At 32.2% G+C, this 11,328-nt stretch overlaps 1 long non-coding RNA gene across 1 annotated transcript; it reads left to right on the top strand.

Moving 5' to 3' along the window:
* Positions 1-5,370: 5,370 nt before the first annotated feature.
* On the top strand, positions 5,371-6,020 carry LOC107973021 (uncharacterized). Its single transcript, XR_002942140.2, has 2 exons — positions 5,371-5,439; positions 5,662-6,020. It is a non-coding gene; the product is annotated as an uncharacterized LOC107973021 (long non-coding RNA).
* The last annotated feature ends 5,308 nt before the right edge of the window (positions 6,021-11,328 follow it).

The raw sequence follows: 11,328 nt of genomic DNA, 5'->3' as shown, positions 1-11,328 counted from the left end.
TTTATAGCCAACTTCAGGGTGTGAGTTTGTGCTACTTTATCATGGCCTGAACCTGAAATCCTCTAACATATATTGAAATGGATGGTTATTATAGCTCATGTTGCATTTCTTGTGTTTCCAATAAGTTTTTAGATTTTCTATTTCTCCACAATTCTGGAATTAAGAATCCATTTGTTTCATTCTAATCTAGTTTCTTATACATAATGCTAAAGGGAGTGTTGTTTTAATGGCCATCAATAACTTCTACGTGGGCACCATTCACATTTCCCAAAGTCTCAGCAGCATTTCAAATTATTGAAAATTTCTCCCTCTTCAAAACATTATTCATTATAGAGTTCTTTAAAAATATGCCAACCTTGCTTTTCTTCTTGCCACCTCAGCTTTTTATTCCCAACTCAATTTCAACACATTTATTTTTTCAGCTCATTTGGCATTAATTTCTCTTGTCTGTTTCAACTCTTCCTTGGTGATTTAACAATAAAAATAAATAATTCCTTTAAAAGGCTCGTAAGTGCCAGTAACTCCCATAGCTTTACTTTTACCTTTGACTATTCTTCAACCTTCAGACTTAGACACAAAGTTATTTAATTACCATCTTGCATTTCTCTCATGCCAAACGTCCACATGACTGATAGTCCTGTTACTTCTTTCGTCAAAGTATATATCAAATGCATTCACTCTTTCTATCGCCATTGCTACTATTACTGTTTTAGTCAATTCTGGCTGCTATCACAAAGACCTATAGACTAGGTGGCTTAGAAACAACAAAAATCAATTTTTTCACAGTTCTAAAGGCTAGAAGTCTGAGACCATGGTACCAGAGTGACCAGGTTTCAGTGATATCTCTCTTCTAAGTTGCAGACTACCATTTTCTTCTTGTATCCTCACATGTCAGAGAGTGAGAGAACTCTCTTGGGTCCCTTATATAAGGGAACTAGTTCCATTTAGAAGGGCTCCAACCTCATGATGTAACCATCTCCTGAAAGTCCCACCTCCTAATACCATGATATTAAGGGTTAGGATTTCCACCTATAAGTTTCAGGGACAGGGTGGCAACAGCCATGCAGTCCATTGCAATCACTATCCAAGACATCACCATCATCATTATCTCCATTCCATATTTGGATAATAGTCTCTGACTTTGTCTTCTTGCATTTATTCTTTTTCCCTAAAGTGATTCTTCAAAGAGTAATGTCAAAGAGAACCAGAGCCAGAGGGTAATTAAAGCAGTAAAGAAAGATTTTATTCAGAAATTATTGCAACACAGAAAAAGAGACTTTAGTAGAGAAATGAGCTCAATTCCAAATACAGGCACACATGGAAATTTATAGCAAAAGAGCAGTGTGAGGAGGTCAGTGGATGGAAAATTACTAAGAGGAGACATCAAAAGTAGGGGAACTCTTGCTAAACCAAATTAACAGGATTCTTGCCGAAGGCAGCTCAGGGTGATCAGATATCAAGATTCTCTCCATATGGACTTAAGGATTCTTGTTAAAAGTGAGCTATGGAGACTAGGCAAGGGGCCTAGGTGAAGATCTAGCTGAGAGGAGAGCTCAAAAATCTGACTAAAGTTTGATGAAGGAGAGAGTCTTTGTCAGTATTTGTGTTAATTTTTTTTAATTACTAAAAGTGGGGCTTGTTTGCATTCTTCAAGGACTTACCAATTAATAAGCTATGTTAAAATCTCCAGTTTTAATGTCTATTTCTTCTTTCAACTTCTGTTATTTCTGCTTTATGAAAATTGTAATTTTGTGCATGTTATTAATATATATTTTATTTTTAATGTAGAATGAAGCATGAAGCCTTCTGTAGAATAAATTTCCCTTCCTTATCCTGTTAAATTTATTTTGTCTTAAATTCTATCTTGTCTCATAGCAAAATTCTGACAACTATTTCAGGATCTTGCTATCATACAAGATCTATCTTTGCTCTTCTTTTTACATTAAACCATTCTGAATTGCCTTGTTCAATACGTTTCTTTTACACAGAATAGATTGGATTCTGCTCCATTAACCAATCTAAAAGTACACCATTTAATGGTGAGTTAAGCCCATTTGTGTCTTTGATATACTTGTTATGCTGGTGTTAAGTTCTGTTATATAAGCTTTTGCTATATAAATAATTTATATAAAATCTTGCCCTGTATTGACACTTTAATTTAAGGGGCAGGATGTACTCATTTGGTATTTATAAATGTTTCCATGTTTATTCGTATTATTATCTTATAATAATATTATAATAAAATATACTAGTCCTCTAGTGTGTTTTAATACTGCCTATTGATTTCTTCAATGAGTAGTAATACTGTTCTCTAGTAAACTCTTTCCTTTCTTCTCTCTTTTTGCTTAACATTTACTTTAGTTCCATATTTTTTTAATGGCAGTTAGATACTCCTGAGATAGTCATTAAGATTCGTCTACTTTCTTTTTCTTCTCCTTTTTTCTGTTTGTTTTTGAGTTGCATTATTTCTTCATGGTTAACACACTTAATAGCATCATGTTTTGTCACTTTAATCCCCATTACTTGTTCTTAATTATAAAATTAAACATATTTAGTCCTTATCCAGAAGCTTCACATGATGTTTGTCTTACTGTCAGTAAGTAGGACATTTCTAAAAAAGCCATCGCAGGAACAATGTTTTTTAAAATCATAAATATTCATGATGTTCTACATTCCTTAGACATGATTCATAGTTTGGATGAATAAAATCTCATCTCACTACTGTGTTATCTGTTTCATAATCATTAAACCATTTCTTGATTATCATCCTGTATAAAATGTTGCTATCAAGAAGTCTATTATCAATATAAACTTCTTATCCTTTTACCTTCATGCTCAAATAATTAATATTATTTTTTATTTTAATTTTTGTTCTTAGAAATAACCATTACATGGGTATTACTATTCTTTGCCTAAGTTCTATGTTTAGAAAATTTTTAGATGTTTTTAATCTCTCAATTTCTGTTTTTTACTCTTATTTTTATACTCTATATCTCTGACTATAGTTTGTACCACTTCTATTTGATTTTATGTACCTTCAAATCATTTTTTTCTAAAAATTATTTTCCAAAAATTATCTTACTTGTCTCAGATTATCTTATTCTCTGATTAATTTTGATTTTGTTCCAATTGTTTTTCTTCAGGGTAAGTATTTTTCTTTTGGGAGTGAGCATTATTGATGATTTCTTGTTGTAGTTTATTGATATTAAGATCTTACAATACTTCCTTCTATCTTCATTTTATCTTTGCCATTAACTCCAACTGGTACTGGCCCTATGCTGCCAATGATTAGGACAATTACTCTTGTATTCTGGGTTTTATGCTGATTATTTGTCACCTGTTTTAGTTGGTGATGTCACCCATGGGTTTTTCAATTACTTCTCCTAACTCCTCTGCCTGGCGTTTGGTACAGATCCAGACATAAATGAAAGAAAAGGAGATAGATAGATAGATGGATAGATAGATGATAGATAGATAGATAGATAGATAGATAGGATAGATTAGATAAATAGATAGATAGATACATATTTACATATGTACTTACATACCATAGTTTGCTGCTGAGTCTCTCCAGTTTATTTTATTTAATATTCTCTTAATCTAGAAGCTGTTCTCTACAATGATAAAATAATCCAACTCTCAGGCAATACTGAGCAAAATATAGCATAACTAATATCTCAACATACTTGACCCTATATTTTACATGAAAATAAATGAGGCCGGGCGCAAAGGCTCATGCCTATAATCCCAGCACTTTGGAAGGCCGAGGCGGGTGGATCACTTGAGGTCAGGTGTTTGAGACTAGCCTGACCAACATGGTGAAATCCCGTGTCTACTAAAAAAAATACAAAAATTAGCCAGGCATGTTGGTGCATGCCTGTAAGCCCAGCTACTTGGGAGGCTGAGGCAGGAGAATTGCTTGAACCTGGGAAGTGGAGGTTGCAGTGAGCCGGGATCATGCCATTGCACTCCAACTTGGGCAACAAGAGCAAAAAATCTCTGAAAAAGAAAAGAGTAAAACACTTTTGGTTGCTCTCTGTTTTAGTAATATGTTATTTATTAGGTAATGTGATACATATTAAGTAAAGTGGGATTTTTCTTAGAGAAGATATTTATCTCTATTGAGGTAGCAAAATAAATATGTATAGATTGAATGAATTTGTCTCCTTTTAGGTTTAAATAAGAAATGGGTGTGTGTGTTTTTTTGGCCTATTCCTATTTTTCCTGGCTTATTCATATTCTAATTCCTCTTGTTTATATAATTATTCACTTTGATCACCTCATATATCTTATCTTTTTTGGGTAGCCTAAAAGCAAAAATATTCTTACAGTCTAGTCACCATTTGCTGTGCTTTCTTATTATTGTACTTGTTTAGCACAAACTTGATGCTGATTCTACTTCTCATTCTTCATGACAAAACAAGTGGAAAAAAATATCTGGGAATTGGCTCTATGACATGGCTAGATAACACTAATATGAGACTTGTGCCCTTAATCTATAAAATGGGAATAATAAAAATAGCAAGTCTGTAATCACTGCTATATGAAAACCCCGAGTTTTAAGAGTGCTTCTGGGAATACCTAGTAAAGAAAACATATCTATGTGCTTTATCTTTTAATAGTTAAAAACAGTTTTGACAATAAGTAGCTTATATTTATTAGTTATTATAATATGTATAACTGTAAATAGGTATTAGTTATTATAATATACATGTACATATAACACATTCATATAAACTATAAGTAGTTTATATGTATTAGTAATTATAATATACCTATTATAATAAGAATAGAAAGGCAATGTAGAAACTAAGAGTGATATAATACCCATAGAAATTAATCAATATGCAAATACTATTTTTAGTATTTTTATACTATTTGTATATGTATTCATTACTTTATGTATATAATTCTTTATATAATTCTTAGGTTCTATAATACCTTTATTCTGTATATTTTGAATTATGTATTTAATAGCCTAATATATTTCTAATTTGCAGAAAACAAGGAAAATTGTCTTCCTTCAATGATTATAAGTATGCATTTCTTTATCCAGGGAGGCTAAAAGGCAAGATCATAACAAGCTATTATATGGAAAATTATTTCTTCAAAATATACCTTTTAAAATTGAGGCAACAGAATCATTTTTCCCTCTCATTGTATGTTTAATTTAAAATTGTTTCAACAACAATATGTAGATTGCCAGTTCAAGGTCTCAGGTGTAGCAAGACTCACATTTCTTTGTTATACAATACAATATAAATATAAAGTAAAACATTATATTAAAATGAAAGTTTTATAATATTTAGACATTAATATCTCAGCCTTTCATTAGCATATTATTTGAAGAAAGGCATTCATTTTTTCACAGGTTACTTCCTTGCTCCTGAAAATGACAATGTTTGATTTTCTACTATTTCTGTCTAAAAATTTAAACAGGTTAGTATATCCTCTGCATAAATGCTACAAAATACAATGCACAATAATTTTGTTATAATTACTAAATATTAGTAAAAAATTTTATTAGTTTTCCTAATAATTGTTTCCTTATTTTTCATATCTATATATGCAATCATTCTAAAGTTAAGAACTGACTACTCTCTTGATAATGGAGAAATCTTTCAACACACAAATACAAAATTTTTATTGTCTTTTAAATAGGTCCTGAGAAGAGGATTAGAAAAAGGCAACACATCAAAAAGTTAAGAGGCAGAAATAGCTTTCATGTTGCTGGTAAATTTAATGAGATCTTAAATTATTCGACTGGCAAGTCTCATCTCTGAGCATTTCAGTGAAGACTGTCAGAAATCATCAAAATTCAACACAACAGAGTAAAAGCTAATAGCCTTTTTGTTATACCAAAACTGAAAGGATTGGTAAGACTCAAAATGAATGCTATTACTGAAAATCTTCTTTTATCTAATTCTTTGTGCAGTGAGTGAAAATTGAACAAATACATATCCTTTTTATGGTGTTAAAATGAATTCTGACACTATTAAACAAATATTCTTTTGTCCTAAGACCTCCTCAATACTTCTTTCACAAGTAGTATTATTAGAATATCCTATGTGACTCTAGTTCATAATATTCTGGCTATCATTTGATTGTTTTCTGTGAAATAAAAATGAAGCACTCTATTTTTTAAAAAATACTGTGTTTTGATGAAGAAGGAAGGTTTTGAGTGGTTATCACATTAGAGAAATTTTTATTGTAATCAACCTTTGATAATTTCTGACATGATTAATATTTATCTTCTTTTCTAGATGTTCTTAAGTAACAAAAAGCAATAAAGATAAAATACAGGACATCAAAGATATCACATACATTCATATATCTCAAGCAATGAAAGAGCTGTGATATGATCCATATTTTTTGTTTATTGACAACTAATGCAAAATTCCAAACAATAATGAAGCAACTACAGATTTGGGGAAAATAGTAAATCAGAAAGAGCAATTGAGAGAGCCTTTTTAGAAAAAAGTTTTCTCCTTTGGAATTATGTTACATTTTGAGTAATTATTATGATATTCAACCATTAATGTATACATTTATTTTTAATTTAACATATATTTTGAGTACTAAATATATCAGGCACTATTATAGGTGCTTGTGCTAATTAACAACCAGTTTTCTAGAATGTGTAAAGTGCCATAGAAAATACCTCTTGGGTTCTATGCTGACTACCTGGATGATGGGTTCAGTCATACCCCAAACCTCAGCATCATGCAGTATACTCTGTAACAAACCCTCACATATATCCTCAAATCTAAAAGTTGAAATTTAAGAAAATAAAAATAAAAAGCAAATAATTATATTAAGTATATTAACTAAAACAAAACTAAGTGATTCCGTTTTAGAAAAAGAATTTAGAAATGAGGGGGAGTGGAGACTAGAATAACACTTATGGTGTTCAATCAGAATCAAAACTATCAATATATACTTAAGTTTACTTTTTTTCTACGTTAGATAGAAATTGAAAAGAATGTGTAGATATATAAATAGACCTAGATGCACATGTTTGTGTGTGAATGTGTATATTTCTTTTTTTTTTTTCCTTTGAGATGGAGTCTTTCTCTGTCGCCCAGGTTGGAGTGCAGTGGCCCGATCTCGGCTCACTGCAAGCTCTGCCTCCTGGATTCATGCCATTCTCCTGCCTCAGTCTCCCAAGTAGCTGGGACTACAGGCACCTGCCACCACGCCCAGCTAATTTTTTTGTATTTTTAGTAGAGACGGGGTTTCACCATGTTAGCCAGGATGGTCTCGATCTTCTGACCTCATAATCTGCCCATCTCGGCCTCCCAAAGTGCTGGGATTACAGGTGTGAGCCACAGCGCCTGGCCTAATGTGTGTATATTTCTTAATTTTAACCACTAAGACTAGAAGCAATAACATTTTAATAGCAATCAGTACATCTAGCATTCAAATCTTGGATTCACTCTTTTCTTCTTTAAAAGGATACAGAGCTCCTTGGATCAATGCCTGATTCTAGGTGCATGGGGCAGAAAGAACAAAATGGGTCTGAGACATCTGTTGTTGTTAAGAAAATAAGGAAGTCTCAACTAATGATGGAGACATGCCAAAGAACATAGGAACTAACTAGAAGTGGCTCTCAGTGACCCAAACTGAGATAAATTGAGCAAGGGAATAAATAATGATGGCAATAGATTATTCAGATTAATTAAACCAAATACACATGAATCCACACTAATATAAATAAATAATGGGAGAAATAAGAAAAGGGGGACAAAGGAAAGCTTTTCCATACAGTAGAATTCTAATCAATAAATATAGAAAGAATACTGGAAATAGATTCTCATTTCTTGGCAAATACCATATAATTGTTGCAGACAAGTCTACTAAAATTAGTGGATACAATTATGAGAAACGAGATATTTACATAATCTCCAAGTATCTCTCAACAAAATACTGATTTTAAAAATGGTAACTTTGAAGTGGAGAAATGTGGCAGACAATATCTTATGCAAGTGATCAGAGTTAATGTCAACAATATTAGGACACGATGATATCATGTGCCTCCTGATATGATGCACTGAGAAGGACAACTTCGGCATTGTGGCATTCTTGCCAAAATATATTATGTGAATGTAACCATGAAGAAATATTAGACAAAAAATCAAACTTCAGAATAATCTACAAAAAGCAAGTATCAAGGGCATGAAAGACAAAAAGAAAAGCTGAATTTTCTTTTTTAACATTTTTTTTTTTTTTTGAGATGGAGTCTTGCACTGTTGCCCAGGCTGGAGTGCAGAGGCCCGATCTCTGCTCACTGCAAGCTCCGCCTCCTGGGTTCACGCCATTTTCCTGCCTCAGCCTCCCAAGTAGCTGGGACTACAGGTGCCCACCACCACGCCAGGCTAATTTTTTTGTACTTTTAGTAGAGACGGGGTTTCACCGTTTTAGCCAGGATGGTCTCCATCTTTTGTCATCGTGATCCGCCTGCCTCGGCCTCCCAAAGTGCTGGGATTACAGGTGTGAGCCACTGCGCCCGAATAAAGAAAACTAAAGAAATATAGCAGCTAAATGCAATATGTGACCCTGATTTTGATCCTAGTTAAAAAACGTTAGTGGAACCATGAACAAAATATGTAAATAAGGTCTGTAGGTAAGTAACCAATTCCATATCAATTTCCTAATGTGAGTAACTGTACTCTTAGATATGGTGTTAGCAATCAAGAAGCTGGGTGAAGAATATATAGGAATTCTTGATTTTTTAAAATATATTTTTGTAAGCTTTAATTATTTCAAAGTGAAAATTTTAAAATAAAATGAATAAAAAAGAAAAAGGATAGTATGGATCTTCTGAAGTATTGTGCTAAATATGAAATTCATGGTCCATCCCTGAGGTCTTTTATATTACAGTGTTTAAGATATAAAATAAATGTAAAGAAAACCAAAGAATGACAGATAGTGATGAAAGTTATCACTATTTCTGGATAAACCATGTTCTATGATAGCACATAACTGGTGAGAGCTTGGAGTCATGCGAAGACCTCTCCAAGAAAATGAAATGTAAAGTGATGACTTAAATATGGAAAAGGAACCATTTGATTAACAAGCCAAATTATGAAGCTTCAAAGACAAGATGTTACTTTGTGCAAAACCCTGACATGGGGAAAAACTGTGTTTCAAGAGTAGAAAGAGCCCTGTCTCATTAGGAGTGAGGGGCTTGAATGGTGCCTGTGGTTGTAGACAGCAGAGCAGAGCTTTAGCATCCTGGAGATTTGAATTTTGTACTCCACAAGTAACTAAAGGATTTAAAGCAGAAGAGGGAAAGAATCTTACTTACATTACAAAAAATAAGAAAGAAAAAGAAAAAATAAAAAAATAGAAAAAAATGTAATATATGTTGTTATTATTACATTGGTTTATAATAATTGGTTTATATCTAATTTGTTTCCCTGTGTTTATAATACATATATATCTCTGCCTCTTAAACCAAGAATAATTTTTACAGGGACAAGAATAAACACAAGGAAATGAATTAGAAAACTATTAAAGTGAAAGGACAAGAAGGTGGAGACCTTGTTCAAAATAATGAAATACATATTTAAGATATGTGCAAGTTTGAAGAAAAGAGCTACTGATAGATAGGGTTTTGGTGTATTAGATAAGATAAAATCAATGGGAACACCAGCTGAAGTAAACAAACAAACATACACACACAAACTGGGAAGCACAGAAAATAACAAAACTCTACTTAAAACATTATGAATTTCAGTTGTCTATAAAACAATCCACATTTGATATTAAGTAAGTAGATGACTATGCAAAGCTCTAACTCAGAGAAGATACCAAAATTGGAAATATTCTGAGATGCTATCATGTAACTGGCCTTTAAACCCATGAAAATGCTTGAGAACACTCAGGGGAAAAAGTGAGAAAGTAGAGAAAAAAGAAAGTACTCAGCTAAGTGGGTTGAAGACAGCACAGGAAATATTGAAGGAGACTGTCTATTGTTTGATTTCTTTCAAAGAAAGAATACAAAGTAAGTTGATAACTGAAGAACAACGGTAAGTCAACGTAAACTTTTAACAAAAAGGGAATTATTCATTAATGAGAATGATAATACTAAAATGAGAGGGAGAGCTAAGGGACAGAATTTTGATAGAAGAAATAGTTCAGATATGGAATGGAGGGAAAAATAGTAGTAAATGGAGACAAATTGTAAAACTCGTGTTGAAACTGTTCTTGTCTGATTAATTCTATTTACTTAATATTGGGAGATCCCATCAATTTAGCATAAGACATGTGGTAACTTTGTAGAAGGTTATTGTTATGAATGTTGTGGGAGTGAATGCACTGCGAAACTAAAATAGAATGTTTGGCACTGTTGAGTATCCTTTTAAGTTTTGTAATTAATTGAAATCATGTTATTAGTTACAACGTGGATGAGCCTGGAGGACATTATGTTAAGTGAAATAAGACAGGCACAGAGAGAGAGAAAAACCACGTTCTCACTTATATGTGGGAGCTAAGAATGAGCTTATAAAAGTAACAAGTAGAATTGTAGCTATCAGAGGCTGGAAAGGATGGGAATAAGAAGAGGATGGAAAGAGGTTGGTAAGCAAAGTTAACTTTGTAACAAAGTTGTAGCTAGAAGGGAGGAATAGCTCTTAGTGTTCTGTAGCACTGTAGGGTGAATTAAGTTAAAAATAATTTAGTGAATTTTTTTAAAAACCTACCAGACAGAATTCTGAATATTCACATCACAAGGAAATGACAAATGTACAAGGTGATAGATATGCTAATTACTCTGATTAGATTATTTCATATTGTATACATGTATCAAAATATCACTCTGTATCCCATAAATACGTATAATTATGTGCCAACTAAAAATAAAAGAAAAAATAGAATTCAAAATATAATCAATGTTCAACAAAAGCTGGTTAAATTGAATAAAGACAAAGAAGCTATTGAAAATGATTTTTAATTCTGAATTTAAATTAAAATAATCTAGCTTAATTATGTCATTTTCCCCCAGAATTCTTAAGCTTGTTGGATGCTAGCCCATTAAAAAAAAGAAAAAAATTGGAATCATATTGTTTACTCTAATAACCTAGTCTAAATCACGATTCTAGAGAGAAGTGGTAAAGACTCAAATTGTTATTATATTAGAAACTTAGCCTCTGAAGGCAATATTAGGGAAAAAGAAATCTAGGCCACAATGAAAATGAGAGTAGTTTACACAGGAAAAGGAAGAATCAGAGAGATTATTGAAAATGCCATCAACTAAGCATAATTCAAACAGAAGACAACATATATATATATATTTTTTTTTTTTCCACCTAGGATTAGTAAATCAAG

This window comes from Pan troglodytes, chromosome 3, assembly GCF_028858775.2.
Source record: "Pan troglodytes isolate AG18354 chromosome 3, NHGRI_mPanTro3-v2.0_pri, whole genome shotgun sequence".
In the NCBI taxonomy this organism is placed as follows: domain Eukaryota; kingdom Metazoa; phylum Chordata; class Mammalia; order Primates; family Hominidae; genus Pan; species Pan troglodytes.
Note: the sequence above shows the minus strand (reverse complement) of the source record. Positions and strands in the feature narration are given on the sequence as shown.